Below are 21886 nucleotides of genomic sequence, written 5' to 3'. Positions count from 1 at the left end.
TAATGGTTTGAGTTTTGAAGTAAGTAACCTTTAATCATTGGACAATAATTATCTGGCTGTAGTCATTCCTGGAGCAATACATAAGCTAAAATGATCATTGTAGAGAAAAATATTTATCTTTCTATATTTATTTGTAAGTATCTAATTCATTCAGAAGTCAGATATAATCACTGAGATCACTGTCAAAATAAAACCTGTCAATATTCTGCAAGATAATGATAATTTGTTTTTTCTTTTATTTCTCCTATCTCTTCTTTAGATTTTTAAAATTTTGTTTCATTGGTTAGAATTTCCAGAACAATGTTAAATAATAGTGCTTAATAGAGGTTACCTTCATATTTCCCTAATTTTGATAGAAATTAATCTAGTGATAAATCATTAAATACAACACTGGTTGTTGGTTCGAACAACATTTTATCATTTTCCAGAAATATATATCTACTTCTACTTTACATAGAAATTTAAAAATTAGAAATGTAAGAAAAACTTAATCCCATGCCTTTTTTGGCATCTATAGAGAAGATCATAACAATTTTTCTTATTTAACATATTAGCACCACGTAATATTAAATATCTGAATATTAAATTACCTAGAATTTATCATTGTAAAAGGGGGAATCAAAACATATTTCTGTTTTGTAAAGTGAATTACTTGTTTTGTGAATTACCTGTGACAAGTTTCTGAACCCAGGCATCCAGTCTCTAAAAACCAGCATGTGGTTGGTGTCTTAGGGACCAGAGACTAATTATAATAGCGCCAGCCTAGGCAGGACACTATTAGGAGGTCAGACCTGCCAGAAGAAATCAATTATAGGAGATGAAACTTGTTTGGATGTGTTTCATGCCACCACCCCCTCGGAGGTCCAAGGCCTTGCTTACTGGTGCAAAGATCAAGAATGCCAGAGCCTGTCATTTGTATACCACTTGGCACTGACTGCCCCCCATCCCAGTCATCTTCACCTTTGTTCAGTACAGAATTAATGACGAGACATGGAGAGGATGTGGAGATAAGGACTCCTCTTTATGAGACGCTCACTTCAGCCAAAAGAGCAGATTGTAGACAAATCCAATAATCCTCTGGCAGAAAACAGGCATATTGCACATTTGCACACATGTTCTCAGAGATCACAGACATACTCATACACTTATACCCTTCTCCTCACATTAGGAGATTTGTTGAATACAGTGAGGGATTAATACAGGCTTGTTTCATGAATAAGTGAATGAATAAGAGAATTCAGTTGTCCAAGTGTGTCCTCGTACTCACCCACATACACACATACTAATGTCCACTCATAGATACACAGGCAAGTGAAAGAACACCCTCCCTGTAGCTCTTCACATGCGTTAACTACTGTCACGGGCCCCTCCAAGCTGCCATTCATCCCCTCTGGAGTCTCTGCAATAGGTAGGAGGATGCTTTTAATCTCAAGGATCAAAACTCTTAATCCAAGCTGCCTCAACCACAGATAGATTTAATGCTGTACATAATAGGAGGTCCAGAAATAGAGTTCCAGGATTGATAAATCTGGAGGTTGTCGACAAGGACTGAACTACATCCTGTTACCTCCTTTGCCATTTGCAGGATCATTTTCACCCTGAGCCTAGTTTGCTGCTGTGAACACCCATGTACAAGTTTTTATGAGGACACATATTTTCATTTCTCTTGGGTATATACCTAGGAGTATCACTGTTGGATCACATGGTAAATACGTTTGTCCATTTGAGGAACTGCTGGACTGTTTTCCAAAGCAGCTGCACTACTTAACATTCAGCAGTGCAAGAGGATTTCGATTTTTCCACATCCTCATCCCATTTGTATCTGTCTTTGAATACAGTCATCTTAGTAAGTGTGAAGTAGTATCTCATTGTGATTTAAATTAATTTAATTTTGGCTCTTCTGGGTCCCTAGAATTTCCATATGAATTTTCAGCTTGTCAATTTATGTAAAGGAGCCAGCTGGAATTTTTATAGAGACTGCCTTGAACCTATAGAGATTAAGGAGTTTTGTTGTCTTAACCATACTGAGTCTTTTGATCCATGAACATGGAATGTTTTTCTGTTTATTCAGGTCTTCTTTACTCTCTTTCATCGGTATTTTGTAGTTTTCATAGTATAAGTGTTGCACGCTTTTGTTAAATTTATACCCAAGTATTGTATATTTTTATCTTATTATAAATTGACCTGTCTTTTTACATGTCATTGACTGTTTGTTAATTGCTGCTGTATAGAATTATAGTTGATTTTTGCATATTGATCTTGTATCCTCAACCTTGTTGAATTTGTTTATTAATTCTAATAGATTTTTAATGACCTTAGTCTGGCTTTCTTTCTTTCTTTCTTTATTTCTTGGTGTTTTTCTTTACAATAATTCTCCTCTTGCAAGGTTTATAACGAATTTAATTTTTAAAATACCCAACAATTTACATGTACGGTACAATTGTTCTGTCCCAATTCTTGATGTTCCTCAAGTTTGCTAAATGAATATTGTTTTATTGTACAGATGATGAAACTAAACTTTAGAAAAGCTAGGTAACTTCCATAAGATCACAAGGTCAAAACATAGATTTTCCTTTTTTTCTGTAGAGCACGTGAGAGATGAAGATTCACGACATTTCTTTATACCACTTCAGGTTCTAGGCTTATGCGCGCATGCGCGTGCACACACACACACACACACACACACACACACACTGGGGTTCATGTTTTTTTCAGACCTGCACTACTGGGAAGGTTTTCACTGGTTAACTTCCTACCAGTCAGTAGTAATGTACTTGTTAGCTATGTCGTCAAAGGCTGTGCATGACTTTAGAGTAAATCTCAATCCTTTTTACCACCATTTACAGACGGAGAACCAAGAAGGGTTGTGAATTGCCCAAGGTTACATAAAAAATAGTGGTAGAAGAATGATCCTGGTCATGTCAGACTTCTTTGGTTTGTCCTAAAATCTGTAGCCTTTTTCTTTTGCTGGATCTAGAAATTGTTTATCATACCACTTCAGAGATAAAATTGTAAAGGGAAATGTATAATCAAAAAGTTGAATTCCTTGAACAAAGACTGAGAAAGACTAACAGCCATCTATTTGGGACAATAAGACTTCATTCATATATTAATTCTTTCAACAAATACTTATTGAATGCCTATTACGCTGTTATATACCAGGTCATGAGCTAGGTAAGGGGGTACAGTGGTAAAGATATAACCCTTGTTCTCTACAAGTTTATAGCATAGTGAGGGATAAAGACAAGCTGGCAATTTCTACACTGTTTGACAAGCTCTGGGAACTATGGAAAAATGCCAGTCACTCATATGGCTGGGCAGAGAATGATTCTTGGAGTAGAATGTATCTAAACTGAGGTTAGAAGTATAAAACAAAACGAAGGATGTATAAGGAGTGAGGAAGGAGAAATAGAGTAAAAGTAGCAGCAGATAATCAGAGTTGGGTAATTTGAAGCCATTCTGGACAGCTGAAACAGAAGAGTTGAGGGCAGTGAATAAGTAAGCATGTCACTCACTGCTTAGATCATTGCCTGGCATGTATTACACCCTCCATAAATATATATTGAATGAACAAAAGAGTGATGGAGGTGAGTCTGGAGAAGGCAGGAATCAGATCAAGAAGGATCCTGTACAAACATACAGCAAGTTTGAATTTTACTCTAAAGATACTAAGCCATAATGAATTTTCATCTGGAAAGTGGTATGTCAGATCTGCCCTCTGGAAATATGGAAAATGTATTGAAGGTGTACAATTTTGTATATGATGAGGAGGTTGTTATAAAAACTCAGGTGTCCCACAGCCAACATTGTTCTCAATGGTGAAAAACTGAAACAATTTCCTCTAAAATCAGGAAGAAGACAAAGTTGCCCACTTCCACCACTATCACTCAACATAGTTTTCGAATTCCTAGCCATGGCAATCAGAGAAGAAAAAGAATTAAAAGAAATCCAAATTGGAAAAGAAGAAGTAAAACTGCCACTGATTGCAGATGACATGATACTATACAGAATCCTAAAGATGCTACCAGAAAACTACTAGGTCTAATCAATGAATTTGGTAAAGTGACAGGTTACAAAATTAGTAAACAGAAATCTCTTGCATTCCTATACACTAATGATGAAAAATCTGAAAGATAAATTAAGGAAACACTCCCATTTACCACTACAACAAAAAGGATAAAATTCTTAAGAAAAAACCTACTTAAGGAGACAAAAAACCTGTATGCAGAAAACTATAAGACATTTATGAAAGAAATTAAAGATGATACAAACAGATGGAGAGATATACCTTGTTCTTGGATTGGAAGAATCAACATTGTGAAAATGACTATACTACCCAAAGCAATCTACAGATTCAATGCAATCCCCATCAAACTCCCAATGGCATTTTTCACAGAACTAGAACAAAACTTTCACAATTTGTATGGAAACACAAAAGACCCCAGACAGCCAAAGCAATCTTGAGAAAGAAAATCGGAGCTGGAGGACTCATGCTCCCTGACTTCAGATGATACCACAAACCTATAGTAATCAAGACAGTATGGTACTGGCACAAAAACAGAAATATAGATCAATGAAACAGGATAGATAGAAAGTCCAGAAATAATCCCACCCATTGATGGTCACCTTATTTTTGATAAAGGAGGCAAGAATATACAATGGAGAAAAGACAACCTCTTCAAAAAGTGGTGCTGGGAAAACTGGACAGCTACATGTAAAAGAATGAAATTAGAACACTCCTTAACACCATACACAAAAAAATCCTCAAAATGGATTCAAGACCTAAATGTAAGGCCAGACACTATAAAACTCTTGGAAGAAAACTTAGGCAGAACACTCTATGACATAAATCACAGCAAGATCCGTTTTGACACACCTCCTAGAGAAAGGGAAATAAAAACAAAAATAAACAAATGGGACCTAATGAAAAAAGTCTTTTCATAGAAAAGTAAACTATAAACAAGACAAAAATACAACCCTCAGAATGAGAGAAAATATTTTCAAACTAAGCAACTGACAAAGGATTAATCTCCAAACTATACAAGCAGCTCATGCAGCTTCATATCTAAAAAACAAACAACCCAATCCAAAAATGGGCAGAAGACCTAAACAGACATTTCTCCAAAGAAGATATACAGATTGCCAACAAACACATGAAAGGATGCTCAACATCACTAATCATTAGAGAAATGCAAATCAAAACCACAATGAGGTATCACCTCACACTAGTCAGAATGACCATCATCAAAAAATCTACAAACAGTAAATGCTAGAGAGGGTGTGGAGAAAAGGGAACCCTCTTGCACTGTTGGTCGGAATGTAAATTGATACAGCCACTATGGAGAACAGTATAGAAGTTCCTTAAAAGCTAAAAATAGAACTACCATATGACCCTGAAATCCCACTACTGGGCATATACCCTGAGAAAACCATAATTCAAAAAGAGTGATATACCACAATATTCACCGCAGCACTGTTTACAATAGCCAGGACATGGAAGCAACCTAAGTGTCCATTGACAAATGAATGGATAAAGAAGATGTGGCACATACATGCAATAGAATATTACTTAGCCATGAAAAGAAATGAAATTGAGTTATTTGTAGTGAGGTGGATGAGCCTAGAGTCTGTCATACAGAGTGAATTAAGTCAGAAAGAGAAAAACCATATACTGTATGCTAACACATATATATGGAATCTAAAAAAAAAAAAGGTTCTGATGAACCTAGGGCAGGACAGGAATAAAGTCGCGGACGTAGAGAATGGACTTGAAGATACGGTGGGGGGAAGGGTAAGCTGGGATGAAGTGAGAGGGTGGCATGGACATATATACACTACCAAATGTAAAATAGATAGCTAGTGGGAAGCAACTGCATAGCACAGGGTGGTCAACTCAGTGCTTTGTGACCACCTAGAGGGGTGGGATAGGGAGGGTGGGAGGGAGGTGCAAGAGGGAGGGGATATGGGGTTATTTGTATACATATAGCTGATTCACTTTGTTATGTAGCAGAAACTAATACAACTATAATATATATAATATATATAATATTATATATAATATAATACAATATAATTGTAAAGCAATTATACTCCAATAAAGATGTTAAAATAAAAACTCAGGTGAGAAGTAAGGAATGTGGAAGGTAGAGTAAGGTTGAGAAAAGGTGCTGGTTGTAGAGAGTAAGGAGGAATTTGTCACTTGGTATCTGGATTGGAAGAGTGGGCAGAGAAGTGGAGGTAGAGAAAGGCTTCCAGGTTTCTGCACCTGTTTTTATTTTTGGCATGAGATTGGGGCTGAGGAGATGAGGCAACAGTGGGGAAGGAAGCAGAGGTGCCAACTGGGATATAAGATGCCATCTCCCTCCCTCTCTTCTTTCTTTTCTTTCTATATCAATTCTATAGGGAGAAAACTGGAAACGAGGTGATGTTAGATAAGCTATGTATCCTTTATAGCCCTCCATCTCCTATTTTTAAATAAAGAGGTTGGGTGACCACAGAAGTTTCTTCCAACTCAGAAATTCTCTGCTCCATGATATATCTATATCAAGACCCACCTACTCGGTGTGGACTTCCTGAGCAGAGGGAGTTTTTAAGAAACTTTTGGTAAGAAAAAGATGAGTTAAGAGTTGAGAACTCTTAACTGTCTGGAACTGTCTGGAACTCAGAAAACCTGGCTCGGCCCAACTACTTGGAGGAAAGTCAATTCAAGATTTAGTTTCACCAAAAATGAGAATGAAAAATGGTAGACAAATGATGGCAAAGAAACCTTTCTCCTCCAGCTGCCTCTTACTCCAGGGAGTGGCTTGGAGAAGGGTTCTTCCTTTCTCCTACTCACACTACTTACTCTATTCCTAGCCTAAATGTTATTGATTCTTCTCTTTGTCCTGAATGATTTCTTAGTGTTCACTCTACTTCCTGAGGAAGCTCATCTTTGATATTCAACTTAAGCTGTTTAGGAAATTCAAGTGTCATTCACTTTGGCTTTGAGAGAGACCTAACTAATTGGGGATACATCTGCTCCCACTGTGGGGCTCAAGGTCAATATCTTATATTCCAGTTATTTGAAGCCTGCTCCTGGCCTGCCATCAGGCACACAATGTATAATATTTATATCAGTGATCAGTGGAACCTTCCTATTGGATAAACAGGAATACAGCTTCCCAAATGTAAAGGGAAGTATGTTTCCTTTTCTATTTCATGTATCCTTTTCATGTAATAAATATTACTGGCTCAGACAAAAGAGAAATCTCTAAAAACTCATCTATATAACTTGAGATTATACTTAAAGATGAAAATCGAATAAAGGCAGTAGATGGAATATACCAGAATTGAATTTTTAGGTGAAAGTACTGCGTATCTTGAACAGGAATAGAACAATGTTTTTTTAATTTGTTGTGGGCTATGTAGCTACTCCTGATTTTGTAAAATGTAAAGCCTTTTACCTGGAAATTATTTTTTATATTTGGAACAAATGATAAATCCTTTGTGGTTTTAACATTTTATTTGCTATCTGCTTTATACATTTTCTCAGCTTTGGGAGTGCTTCCAGATAGACATCTGCATGGAATAATGGAGAAATCTAAAGAAGGAAGACACCAAACCAATTTTTTCAAATCACCTTAGGCAGTTGCTGATGAGGTGGCTTAATAGGAAGGTGAAAGCTTTGTTAACCTGGAACTCCATTTATTCAATAAAGTAAACAGGAGATGAACTTGGGTAGTAGGGAATATTTAATTGCTGCAGAGTTCTAAATGCTTTTCTTTAAAAAAAAAAAAAAGCCAATGTGATTCAGAAGCTTTTTTTTAAGCTTCCCTTTTAGATATGCAAGCAGATAATTTTAACAAAAGGAAAAATTGTTTAAAATACAGTGTTGCTTAGCAAAAAATATTTATCATCTTCTCTTGTGACCCTCAGTCCAGGAGAACTCTGATCCTAGCTTCTCTTACTGTGCATCTTTGTACCTCTCAGTGAACCTTTGGGCTTTGCTTTCTTTTCCTGTATGCCTACTACATACCATGTGCTTTACATACACTATCACATTAAGCCAATGCTGGGAAACAAAATGTTAAGTCCTCTTGAGATCTGCTCCCACCTGTTTTTTTCTTTCCCCAAATAGTGAGTGAGGTTGAAATGCACAATCCAATATTTAGGGTTTAATCTCAGGTTCACCACTTTTTATCCTTCTGCAAGTTACATAATGTGTATCTGAGCCTCAGCTTTCCTAGGTTGTACAGGTAGCAGTGTTTCTTTCTTGAGCCTAAATCATTCTTACTCTAGGAGAAAAAGTGATTAGGATGTGTCTGGAAGGATCCACTTGTTGAAGGGAGAAGATTCTGCATTCAGTAGCCTTTGCCCAGACAGACCTCTGAATACCACAGAAGTTACATTTCTTTCTTTTCCTTATTAATATGCCACTTTATCTGGAAAAGGGCTAGCATTGCCAATCAAAGAGAGATAAGGACATTCTCTATGGGCTGAAGAAATTTAATGGACAAGCACATTTTTTTCCAGTAAGCTACAGCAAATATTATTGACTACTTAACCAACATCCATTCCTTCCAAATAGTACCGCATTGTATTCAGATTTCCATGTTTAACTGTGTGGCCATATGGTTTAGGAGAGGTAAACTCCATCCTCTCATGTGAGTACTGATTGGTCTAAGCCAGTTATTATATTATAACATCATATTCCTTTGCTGATTGGTCTGAGCATGAACAGGAGAGATACTTCAGATCAGTGGGTCATGGGGAGATAACTACTGGGGACTTCTCATGATAATGAGAAGATAAATGGAGTGAACATGGTAAAGATGATAGAATAGACATATGCAAAGAACTTAAGTCATGAAGCTATCACTGTACTATTGAATCAGCTAATCTCATGGGATGATGAATGTTCTTTATTAAGCCACTTGATTAAGAGTTTTCAGTTATGTGCAGCTGAAAGCATCCTGGCTGACACAGAAGCCTGTTGCCTAGTCACCTCCTATAACTGTAGAAATGGAGGAGTGGCTCATTTCCCTTTTATAGCTCACAAGCAATTTCTGCTCCTGGCTCTTAGCTTCTGAGCAGCCAAGGAGGTTGGTGATATGAAAGGTAAAGTAAGTGGTCGAGGTGTGACTAGCCTAGAGGTCTATCTATGAGTTTCTTTAGGTAAAACTGGAATGAAATTCATATGAGAGGACAAGCCACCACAGTAATGGTGTGGGGTCATTGTAGTTTAAGATAATGTTTTATCTCCTCATATGATTCAGAATTAGATACACCTTGCACCTTCCTCACAAGATGTGCAGAAACTCAAAAGACCAAAGAGAACTATCTCCCAACAACAGATACTATTATTACCCTTATTTTACAAATGAGAAGACTGAGGTCCAAGATTATGTAATTTGCACATGGTTACATGACCAGGTTTTAATTTCTACTCTGCTTCTTCTTTGCTATGTGACCTTGCTTAATTTATATACCCTGCCTATTCTACCTCCTTACTATCTTTACTAAGTCATTTCCTCCCCTTTCCCACTTGCTTATATCAACCCGTGTAACGTCTTACCTGGATCATTGTACCAGCTTCTAACTGTCCTACTCTTCCTCTCCTTCAACTTTTTCTAAAGATTGCAGCCGGGGTTTGCTTTCTAAAATGCAAATCTGATCATATGATTACCCATCCTTAAAATCCTCTAATGACTCTCTCCTATGTACAGTACTTACCATGGTGTGTGTCATCCTTACACATTTGGCCCCTGCCTGTCTTTCTTACAGTCACTCCTGTCATAACTAATTGCAGTTCATATTTTTCAAGCTTCCATATATCCACCTTTGTGGTCCCCTCGGCTAGGAAAGGCTTTTCTCTCCCAGTCCATCTGGAAATTGCCATCATAGTTTTATAATTTTATATATTGAATTTCTTCAGTGAAGCTTTGTCAGAATCCTTCCCTCTCATCAAACAGATTAACACTTCCTTCTTTTTTTATTTCCTTCTTCTGTCTTTCACCTCCTTATCACTTTGGCTCTTTTCTCCTTTCTTGTGTCTTATCAAATTAAATCTCATAAGCTCAGCCACCTATGTCCTGCCAATAACAAAGATTCCATAATCCCCAGGACCATGTGCACATTCCACTCTGGTTTCTAGAGTCACCGTCCTCCACTTGTGAAGTCTTACCTGGCCTTTTGCAAAATTGAGTGATGATTTGACCCCTTCAAAAAATGCAGAGATCAGATCAGCCCTGGGCAGGGCTAGAAGCGGGGATTGACTAGAATGGGCATAAAGACAACTTTTGGGTTAATGAAAATGGTTTATAAATTGGTTATGGTGCTGGGAACACTTCAGGTAGATAAGATATAAGCTGAAGTTGTTGGGTGTAACTTCTGAGGCAATCTTCTTAAAAAGAGAGCAGATCCAGCTAGCACGTGTCTCTCTGACTCTTACCTTTCTTATGTCTGGATCTTGGAAGCAATGTGAAGGTAGAGCAGTCATCTTATCACTATGAGGCAACAAGCAGATGGGAAGGATGACAGAGAAGAAAACAGAAGGAGTCTGGGGCCCCCATGAAAACTTTTTAGCATTCCTGGATGGCCTACCTCCAGGTACGTCATTTGCACTTAAATTGTTTAAGCCACTGCTTTTCAGATTCCAGTCACTTACTGCCAAATGCAGTTTCTAACTGACATATTTTTGAAGCTGTGTGTCCACATTGATAAAATCTAGAGGATCAATGAGTAACACATTCAATCAACGTAGGTCAACCAACTTATTTGGGATTTTGAGTCAAATCAGTCAAAATCATTTGCTTGCCTTACTTCTTTCATAATTGGCAGGATTTTACTTTCCAAACATCCAGGCATTTGTTTTTAGTTTTCTTTTTCCTCTACTGGTATAGATGCATCTTTCTTGCTCACAGGTTTGCTGCTCAGATGGAAATCAGGGGCTCCCCATTTCTACAAGGTGGAACAGGTTCTAATGTAATCAGTTTAGGTCAGCCCTGGAGAGTTCCTTTGTTCTTTGTTTTTATATAAAAATCTGTCAACCGGAACCAAAATAAATCAATAGTGGTTAAACACGGAAGCTCCTCTTTTTAAATTTCTTTGGACCCCTCAAGAAATCTGAAAACAAGAATTAAAGAGATTCCATTAGGAGTCCTCATGGAGGCTGAGAGGGAGATTAGGGCTGCCTTGGGGGTAGGTGTATAGAAAAGCATGTGTTCTTCATTAAACTTGGCCCTGCCTGCCTCACCAAGTTCACCTCAGAAGACCTGGCTCAGTCCCAGGCATGGCAGGAGGGAAGTCTCAGGTTCTACCAGGTGGTGCAGCCCACTTCTCTTCCTGGCCAAAAGATCCACAACTTACACACACTTGAGATGGAATCTATTCCATGGGAGGATGTTTCCAAATTTTTTCCTCCATTAGCAAAGAGTTCAAGCACTTTAAACTTTACCTAATGATTCTCTAAGCAAATTCTTCTCATCTCTCCTCCCTGAGGCCACTTCAGTCCATTTTTCCTGCCAGCACTGAGCCTGCACTCCATGCCAGTCACCTCACTGCAATTGGGAGCACCAAGAGGAAGAATTTGTGTCCTATCTTACAGGCTCCTGGACTATCAGAGTCTCCTGGGTTGGTGGAGTGCTCCCATAGGCCAATCCCAGACCCGTGCAGGCAAATGCTTGGGAATCATGTGGGCAAAACTTTGTTGGGGAGATATTGCTGCTGTCAGTCTGGGGAAAAGGGAGGTTGGGAGCCTGTGTTTTGACTCCAGTCTGCAGGTGAGTCTGATGCAGAGCCAGATTCTTAGGGGCCACAAAATCCTCTGGTCTGGCCAGATGGCTTTGTTCACTGTTCCCTGAAGTGTTACTTTTGTACACCTTTGCCAGGCCCTCCTCTTGCTCTATTCTTATTTAAATCCAACTATCATTTCAGTCCCTAGAGCCAAACTCAGTTCTAACAATCTTCATGAAGCCATTGGTGACAACTCTGGTTCAATGATTCCTCTTTCTCTGAACTCTTTGATGTTGGCCCTCTCTCCATTTGGGGTGAATCCAGAGACCCATGGTAATTTCTCTTGTCATGAATATGCATTGTCTCATTTATCAAAGTGTAAAAGCCCTTATAGGTTGTGCATCTGATTTCTGGTCTTCTAGTGCCTCAGACGATGCGTGACTGAGGCACTGGGTTGGGACAGTAACTGCAGATGTCTAAACTATGAAGTTTGACATCATACAGTCATGGGCTCAGCTCTAGGCTGAGCAATATCTAAGATCTATGACTTTAGTCAGATTCCTAAATCCCCTGGGTCTCAGGTGGCTCCATTGCAGAGTGAAGGGCTTAGGACAGAACCAGGCTCCCCAAAATTGTTGACTAAATCATCATTATTAGTTTTGATATATTTGGTTCTTGTTTTTCTTTCCATTCTTTTTATCTCCTTCACTCTGAAAAAAATTCCAATTGTTGGTATGAAAAGAATTTGGAGATACTAATACGAAGGTGATGTAAATATAACCTACAAAGGCAGGTATGTTGCAGCTGTCGCAGACTATACACCATGCAACCCCACTACATTTGAAAATGAGACACACCATGGAGGTGCATTTAGCATATAAGCTTAGTGCTTAAGAAGCTGTTTTTTCTCTTTAGGGGAATACAGCTGGACTATTCTGATACCAGGTCAGCAATGTTGGTCTCTTTATAGCTTCTTTAGAAAGACAACCATATGCATGGTAAGTTGAGATCAATAACAGGTTACCCCTCCTTAATTATGCATGTATCATGCAAATATAAACATATACCTAAAATTAGCTAATTAGAGAGAGTAAAACATAACGAAAGAAAGAGTTCTTACAGATCTTTGCTGCTCAAAGTGTGATCTGCAGGCCAGAAAAATTGGCATCAGCTGGGAGCTTGTCAGCAATGCAGCATCTTGGGCCTCACCTCAAATCTTCTGACTCAGAATCTGCATCATAACAAAAGCTTCAGGTGATTTGTATGCATGTTGAGTTTTGAAAAGAGGCTGCTATAGAGAACCTTTAAAAAAGAACAATAAGAGGTCTAAGACACTATTTGGTCTTTCCCATAAGCCTGAACTGATGTCATGCCCTGTTGGTAGCACTTCCCTCCACACTCAAGAAGGGGCTCCTTTATTTCTTCACTTATGCTTCATGGGAATCTTTAATAGAAGTGGAATCAGTCATTGTTCACATATTCCTGCTCTTCAGTATTGCTGGCCACCACACTTGCTTTACGTAATAGATTCTAGAGGGATGAGACTGTGACCATGTTAGACCCATTAACATTTCTATCTCCCAGTGGTGGTAAAAGTAGATAGGCTTGCAATTCATTTATTCATCAATGATTTTACTGAGCATCCAGGCATTGGGCTAGGCCCTAAAGAGGAAAAGGAGAACAGAACATGGCCCTTGCTACACTTTATGAGGAAGTCATTATAGTCCAATGTGTGGGCAACATGACATGGGGTAAAGAAGTGACTTTGAACTCCACAGTGAACTTGCTGACAAAGGCCATCTTCCCTTTTCCTGCTTTGTAGAAAGGAAGGCCTGAGGAGGCGGCAGTTGGAATAAAAAGACATCCGTGAAAGACCTCTGTGAATCTGACTCACAAGATCCCTCTCCTCCGTGGACAGCCTTTCTTCTCAGAGGGACACAATTGCTTCCTACAACTTTATTAACCCTTAATTCCAGGGGCCAAAACTGTCTTTAAATTTATTTCGTCCTGAACTGAGATTAATAGCTTGCTTTGAGTTTATTTTTCCCACCATTTCTCTACTTGGGTTTTTAAAAATATTTCACAGCATCTCTGTTACAATTAGATCAGAAAACAAAGAAATAAACCGTATTGGTGATTTCTGCCAATATCTGGCAATGCCATGGAAGAGATGTTTTGATTAGGCAATTTTCATTACTAAAAACACTATAGCACACTAAATTAATTCAATGTTGTGCACTTATCTATTAGAAACATTACTATAGGAGTATAAAAATGCTAATTATTCATTATCATCACTCTGATTATTTGTTGTGGCTGATAATTACATTGAATATATTTTATATCAGTAATAACCTTCTGTCTACATTTACAACATGCTGTATCTTGGGGGCTTGTCAAGTTTTTTCCCCAAGCCTTTCCTTTATTAAGACACAGACCTCAGGAGTACATAACCTTTATGTTGAAGACTGATTTTCTTCTTTCATATAAAGAACAAATATTATAGATTAATTAATCCAGGATGATTATTATTTAATCACTCTTCCTCTGGCTTCACAAGGGATTTGGCTTTTATTCAGTTGCTCATTCATATTGTTATGAAGAATAAATGCAGTCATAAAATATTTGTGAGCTATGAATTCACAGAACAACTAACTGAGAACCTGGAGGGGGATGCGTGCCAGCCAGGCACCCACTTGAGTCCTACACCATGTGGCCTCAGCCTCAAACACAAGCAAATGACCTGAGGTGAAGAGACTGAATCAGTGCAGGAGAGCTTAGCCTCTGACCTGACTGGGTTGGGGGTAGTTCAACCATAGACCTAATATTTCAGTCCCACAAAATTTACTGAGCACCTACTATGCACTGTCACTGTGTTAGATTTGAGAATAAACTACCCACTCATTGCTTGACCTTGAAACCATTATTTACTGTTTTGTGCCTTGGTCTCCTCATCTGTAAAATGGGATAATAATAGAACACACTTCATTGGATAGTGAGGATTAAGTGGGTTAATAATAACTGTTGAAATGCCTTGAATGGTGCCTGGCACTGGCAAGCACTCAAAAAATCTAAGCTATTATTATTATTCAGATGTTGTTTCTCTTGTCTAGATGGAGACAGATGCATGAGAAGTAAGAAACACACATGACTAATTGTGCAGATGCAGTGATCAAAGTCTACTGAAAGGCACAGAAGTGAGATATGGTCAGTCAGCCTGGGGTATGATGGGTGAGGAAAGACTTCCAAAAGGAGGAGTTCTTTGGAGCTGACTCCAAAATGAAGATGCTGCTATGTTGAGTAGATCCACTGAGGTGTGGGTATAGGGGGAAGGGAGGGAGGGCTGTCCATGAAGCCTGAGAAGCTTGTGGGGAGGGAGGGAGATGGTTAGGTCAGCAAGGACCAAGTTCCATGGAGACAAACATGGGGGGCTGGCAGCTTGGACTTCACCCTGGAGGCATCGATGAGCCTTGAAAGGGTCTTCAGCAGGGGAGTCACAAATAGATTAGCATCACCACAGCTTGGGGTGTAGAAGAGATGGTGGCTGAGAGTTTGGAGAGTGACTCAATGGCAGCATCCAGGCAGGAGCTGTGAGGTCTGAGCTGAAGCAGAGAAATGTGGGTTCATGTGCAGAAGCTATATAGAGGCACAACTAACTCCACAACTGGTCCAAGGAGGCATTCTGAGAGGAAGCGAAGCTTTTGAGTTCGATTTTAAATAAGAGCTATATTATTGGTGGGATAAAATTGGAGGACGAGAAGGAAGGTGGATTAAGTATTGTAGGTGAAAGTGCAAGGTGAAGTAATAACATGCGACATTTATCATGTGCTTACTGCATGCCAGGTACTACACAAAATGCCTCACCTGTGTTACTTCTTTAAATCCTGGCAGAAGCTCAGTGAGGAAAACGCCCTTAGGATGTCCATTTTACAGATGAGGAAATGAAGGCTCTGATTGTTACATATCAGGGTGACAGAGAAAGAAGTGGTAGCTTTGAATTCTGGAACATTTCCCTTTGATTTTCATGGTCAATGAAATGAGTGATATAATTCTTGTGACTTCGTAGTGTTTTATTCCGTGTCTTCTATGGGAACCATCAGGGCCCTCAGACAGGGCTGCTGCCTCTGTGTGTGTGGTGGATAGTTCATTGGAAAACCTACCGAGCTTTTGAGCAACGATGGTTATGTGTCATATAAAGTTAACATTTTAATTCCCGTAGGAGATGGCTGCTCCTATGAGGCGAGCATTTATTCTCGCTAGACAAGGAGAAGCCTGAGCCTCAGGGGCCTGCTGCGTCGTCTTCCAATGACAGGAGACACCCTGGGCAGTGGTTTCTCTGCCAGCAGGACCAGTGATGCTGATGTGTGTGTCTGGGTGTGGGGGACAGAATAAGGTTTGGTGTGGAGGTGGAAAGGGGGTGGGGCTCCCTGAATCACGGTGAACAAGATCTCTGAGCAGATCTGGGCACAAGTGCTCCAAAAAACACTTGGGACATCCAGGCTCAAAGCACTGAGGTGAAATATAGAAGAAAGCAATTTTCAAGTTCCTTCTCTCTCTGAGTCGATTTCCTTGTACGTTCAGTGGGTAGCTCTTCTGTGACGGGGACTGGAGATGACGTTGGTTAACCAGTATGGGACTCCACGACTGTTCGTTTTTGTCCTGGGGAGGGGCTCCAGGCAACCAAGACATCCAAGATCTGCAGTGCACAGCAGTGTACCCACCGGCAGTAGAAGGGACTGTGACTCTGGGCTCACAACAAGTAGGTTGGCTTCCAACAGAAATTCGAATTGGGGCTTGGGGGACTTTTTTGAAAGGCAGACTGAAAGAGATTAATTAGCTTAAAAGAGTGCCCTTTACAAACAGTTTTCAACCCTGTCTGCTTATTCTGCTTAGAATTGCTCAGGGAGGTTCTAAACATGCTAGTGTGCAGGCTGTCTCCCTAGAGATTCTGATCCATTTGATCTTGGGTGGGCCCAGGCATTGGGCTATTTTAAAATCTCCCCAGGATAATAATGTGTCACCAGAACTGAAACCACCAATTTAGGCAGAGACTGAAGGCCAGCTGTTTGGACCCCACCAGGCATGAGCCAGAGCTCCAGGGGCACTTTCGCCAAGGGCAGGCACGTTAACAGGCAGCTTTGTGGGAACAGCAACAAAACTTACAAAGAGGGCTTCCCTGGTGGCGCAGTGGTTGAGAGTCCGCCTGCCGATGCAGGGGACACGGGTTCGTGCCCTGTTCCGGGGGATCCCACATGCCGCGGAGCGGCTGGACCCGTGAGCCATGGCCACTGAGCCTGCGCGTCCGGAGCCTGTGCTCCACAACGGGAGAGGCCACAGCAGTGAGAGGCCCACGTACCGCAAAAGCAAACAAACAAACAAAAACTTACGAAGCCAGGGAAGTGCCTCCAGGCGGGCTCCTGCAGAGGCTGGACCAGTCCTTGTCCACCTCCACTGGGAACAGTGCAATGTGGACTGTGTCTTTTGGGTCAGCCACAAAGCACAGAAATACTGCATTCAAGATTTCCATTCATTGTCCAGCCCTGGGACAGGGGAATGCATGAGAAAACCTATGACTGCCCCTGCAGCCCAGCTTTTTAGTATGAGAAGGTGCTGCCCTTGAGGAGAAGACATGGCTGCAGAGCTGAGGTCTTGAGCTGTGTTCATAATCCAAGCTCCCCAAAGTGCACAGCAGTTCTTAACTGGCTTAGCCTGGTCTGCATCTGTGTAGTCAATTCTCAATTTTGCAAGAGAGGATTTTCCTCTTTATGGTTTACATGTGGCTGACATCTAATTCCAGCCTGTTTTTTTCCACTATTCCACACCCTCCTGGGTCTTCCTCCCTATGGCCTACATGGCACACAGACTCCTACAACTGTTATCTAAGCAGACTAAGATGTCAAACTGGTTCATAGTGTTTCACTTGGCTCTCAACACACCACAGGCACTAAATAGATGTCTGTTGATTGATTGGTTGTGGCCACCAGATCATGACGAGTGGATTAAAGACTAAGAAAATTATTTTTTTACTGTCTTCTTTCCTCTATTGTGTTGATGAGCAAGAGTTGACTGTGATACTTTCTAGGTTGAGTAATTCCGCTTTTTGCAAATGCCTTCCAGGTCCCAAAATAAAGAACAGAAATTTTCTCCATATTGCTAAAGTATTATCTTACTATAGCCTTTTGTTGGTTCTGTTGTATTTTATTTTATTTTATTAACATCTTTAACATCTTTATTGGAGTATAATTGCTTTACATTGGTGTGTTGTTTCTGCTTTATAACAAAGTTAATCAGCTATATATAAACATATATCCCCATATCTTCTCCCCCTTGCGTCTACCACCCACCCTCCCTATCCCACCCCACTAGGTGGCCACAAAGCACTGAGCTGATCTCCCTGTGCTATGCAGCTGCTTCCCACTAGCTCTCTTATTTTACATTTGATAGTATATATGAGTCCATGCCACTCTCTCACGTCGTCCCAGCTTACCCTTCCCCCTCCCCCTGTCCTCAAGTCCATTCTTTACGTCTGCGTTTTTATTCCTGTCTTGACCCTAGGTTCTTCAGAACCATATATATGTTTTTGATTCCATATATATGTGTTAGCATACGGTATTTATTTTTCTCTTTCTGATTTACTTCACTCTGTATGACAGACACTAGGTCCATCCATCTCACTACAAATAACTCAATTTTTTTCTTTATATTGCTAATATTCCATTGCATTTATGTGTCACATCTTCTTAATCCATTCATCTGTCGATGGACACTGGGGTTGCTTCCATGTCTTGGCTATTGTAAATAGTGCTGCAATGAACTTGTGATACATGACGCTTTTTGAATTATGGTTTTCTCAGGGCATATGCCCAGTAGTGGGATTGCTGGGTCACATGGTAGCTCTATTTTTAGTTTTTAAGGAACTTATATATTGTTCTCCATAGTGGCTGTATCAATTTTCATTCCCACCAACAGTGCAAGAGGGTTCCCTTTTCTCCACACCCTCTCCAACATATATGGCTTGTAGATTTTTTGATGATGCCCATTGTGACTGGTGTGAGGAGATACCTCAATGTGGGTTTGACTTGCATATCTCTAATGATTAGTGATGTTGAGCATCCTTTCATGTGTTTGTTGGCAATCTGTATATCTTCTTTGGAGAAATATCTCTTTAAGTCTTCTGCCCATTTTTGGATTGGGTTGTTTGCTTTTTTGATATGGAGCTGCATGAGCTGCTTGTATATTTTGGAGATTAATCCTTTGTCAGTTGCTTCATTTGCAAATATTTTCTCCCATTCTGAGGGTTGTCTTTTCTTTCTGTTTATGGTTTCCTTTGCTGTGCAAAAGCTTTTAAGTTTAATTGCATCCCATTTGTTTATTTTTGTTTTTATTTTCATTACTGTAGGAGGTGGGTCTAAAAAGATCTTTCTGTGATTTATGTCAGAGAGTATTCTGCCTATGCTTTCCTCTAAGAGTTTTATAGTGTCTGGCCTTACAATTAGGTTTTTAATTCACTTTGAGTTTATTTTTGTGTATTGTGTTAAGAAGTGTTCTAATTTCATTATTTTACATGTAGCTGTCCAATTTTCCCAGCACCACTTATTAAAGAGGCTGTCTTTTCTCCATTGTATATTCATGCCTCCTTTATCAAAAATATGGTGACCATATGTGCATGGGTTTATCTCTGGCTTTCCATCCTATTCCATTGATCTATATTTCTGTTTTTGTGCCAGTACCATACTGACTTGATTACTATAGCTTTGTAGTATAGTCTGAAGTCAGGGAGCATGATTCCCCCAGCTTCGTTTTTCTTTCTCATGATTGCTTTGGCTATCCAGGGTCTTTTGTGTTTCTATACAAATTGTGAAAATTTTGTTCTGGTTCTGTGAAAAGTGTCATTGGTAGTTTGATAGGGATTGCATTGAATCTGTAGATTGCTTTACGTAGTATAGTCATTTACACAATGTTGATTCTTCCAATGCAAGAACATGGTATATCTCTCCACCTGTTTGTATCATCTTTAATTTCTTTCATAAGTGTGTTCTAGCTTTCTCCATACAGGTTTTTTTCTCCCCTTAGGTAGGTTTATTCCTAGGTATTTTATCCTTTTTGTTGCAGTGGTAAATGGGAGTGTTTTCTTAATTTCTCTTTCAGATGTTTTATCATTAGCGTATAGGAATGCAAGAGGTTTCTGTGTATTAATTTTGTATCCTGTTACTTTACAAATTAATTGATTAGTTCTAGTGGTTTTCTGGTAGCATCTTTAGGATTCTCTATGTGTCATATCATGTCATCTGCAAACAGTAACAGCTTAACTTCTTTTCTGATTTGGATTCCTTTTATTTCTTTTACTTCTCTGATTGCTGTGGCTAAAACTTCCAAAACTATGTTGAATAATAGTGGTGAGAGTGGACAACCTTGTCTTTTTCCTGATCTTAGAGGAAATGGTTTCAGATTTTCACCATTGAGAATGATGTTGGCTGTGGGTTTGGCATATATGGCCTTTGTTATGGTGAGGTAAGTTCCCTCTATGCCTACTTTCTGGAGGGTTTTTATCATCAATGGGCGTTGAATTTTGTCAAAAGATTTTTCTGCATCTACTGAGATGATCATATGGTTTTTCTCCTTCAATTTGTTAATATGGTTTATCACATTGATCAATGTGCTTATATTGAAGAATCCTTGCATCTTAAGATAAACCTCACTTGATCATGGTGTATGATCCTTTTAATGTGCTGCTGGATTCTGTTTGCTACTATTTTGTTGAGAAGTTTTCATCTATGTTCATCAGTGATATTGGCTTGTAGCTTTCTTTCTTTGTGACATCTCTGGTTTTGGGATCAGGGTGATGGTGGCCTCATAGAACGAGTTTGGGAGTATTCCCGCCTCTGCTATATTTTGGAAGAGTTTAAGAAGGATACATGTTAGCACTTCTTTAAATGTTTGATAGAGTTTGGTGGTGAAGCCATCTGGTCCTGGACTTTTGTTTGCTGGAAGATTTTTAATCACAGTCTCAGTTTCAGTGCTTGTGATTGGTCTGTTTATATTTTCTATTTCCTCCTGGTTCAGTTTCAGAAGGTTGTGCTTTTCTAAGAATTTGTCCATTTCCTCTAGGTTGTCCCTTTGATTGGTATATAGTTGCTTGTAGTAATCTCTCATGATCCTTTGTATTTCTGCAGTGTCAGTTGTTACTTCTCCTTTTTCATTTCTAATTCTATTGATTTGAGTCTTTTCCCTTTTTTTCTTGATGAGTCTGCCTAATGGTTTATCAATTTTGTTTATCTTCTCAAAGTGCCAGCTTTAGTTTTATTGATCTTTGCTATTGTTTACTTCATTTCTTTTTCATTTATTTCTGATCTGATCTTTATGATTTCTTTCCTTCTGCTAACTTGGGGTTTTTTTTTTTTCTTCTTTCTCTAATTGCTTTAGGTGAAAGGTTAGGTTGTTTAGTTTTGAGATGTTTCTTGTTTCTTGAGGTAGGATTCTATTGCTACCAACTTCCCTCTTAGAACTGCTTTTGCTGCATCCCATAGGTTTTGGGTCAACGTGTTTTTTGTTTCTAGGTGTTTTTTGATTTCCTTTTGATTTCTTCAGTGATCTCTTGGTTATTTAGTAGTGTATTGTTTAGCCTCCATGTGTTTGTATTTTTTACAGAATTTTTCCTGTAATTGATATCTAGTCTCATAGCATTGTGGTCAGAAAAGATACTTGATATGATTTCAATTTTCTTAAACTTACTAAGGCTTGATTTGTGACCCAAGATATGATCTATCCTGGAGAACGTTCCATGAGCACTTGAGAAGAAACTGTATTCTGTTGTTTTTGATAGAATGTCCTATAACTATCAGTTAAGTCCATCTTGTTTCATATATCATTTAAAGCTTCTGTTTCCTAGTCATTTTCATTTTTGATGATCTTTCCATTGGTAAAAGTGGATTGTTAAAGTCCCCTACTATAATTGTGTTTCTGTCGATTTCCCCTTTTATGACTGTTACCACTTGCCTTATATATTGAGGTGTTCTTATGTGGGGTGAATAAATATCTACAATTGTTAAATCTTCTTGCATTAATACCTTGACCGTTATGTAGTATCCTTCTTTGTCTCTTGTAACAGTCTTTATTGAACGTCTATTTTGTCTGATATGAGAATTGCTACTCCAGCTTTCTTTTGATTTCCATT

Source organism: Lipotes vexillifer, unplaced genomic scaffold (assembly GCF_000442215.2).
Source record: "Lipotes vexillifer unplaced genomic scaffold, Lipotes_vexillifer_v1.1 scaffold3, whole genome shotgun sequence".
Lineage (NCBI taxonomy): Eukaryota > Metazoa > Chordata > Mammalia > Artiodactyla > Lipotidae > Lipotes > Lipotes vexillifer.
This window is presented reverse-complemented; position numbering follows the sequence as displayed.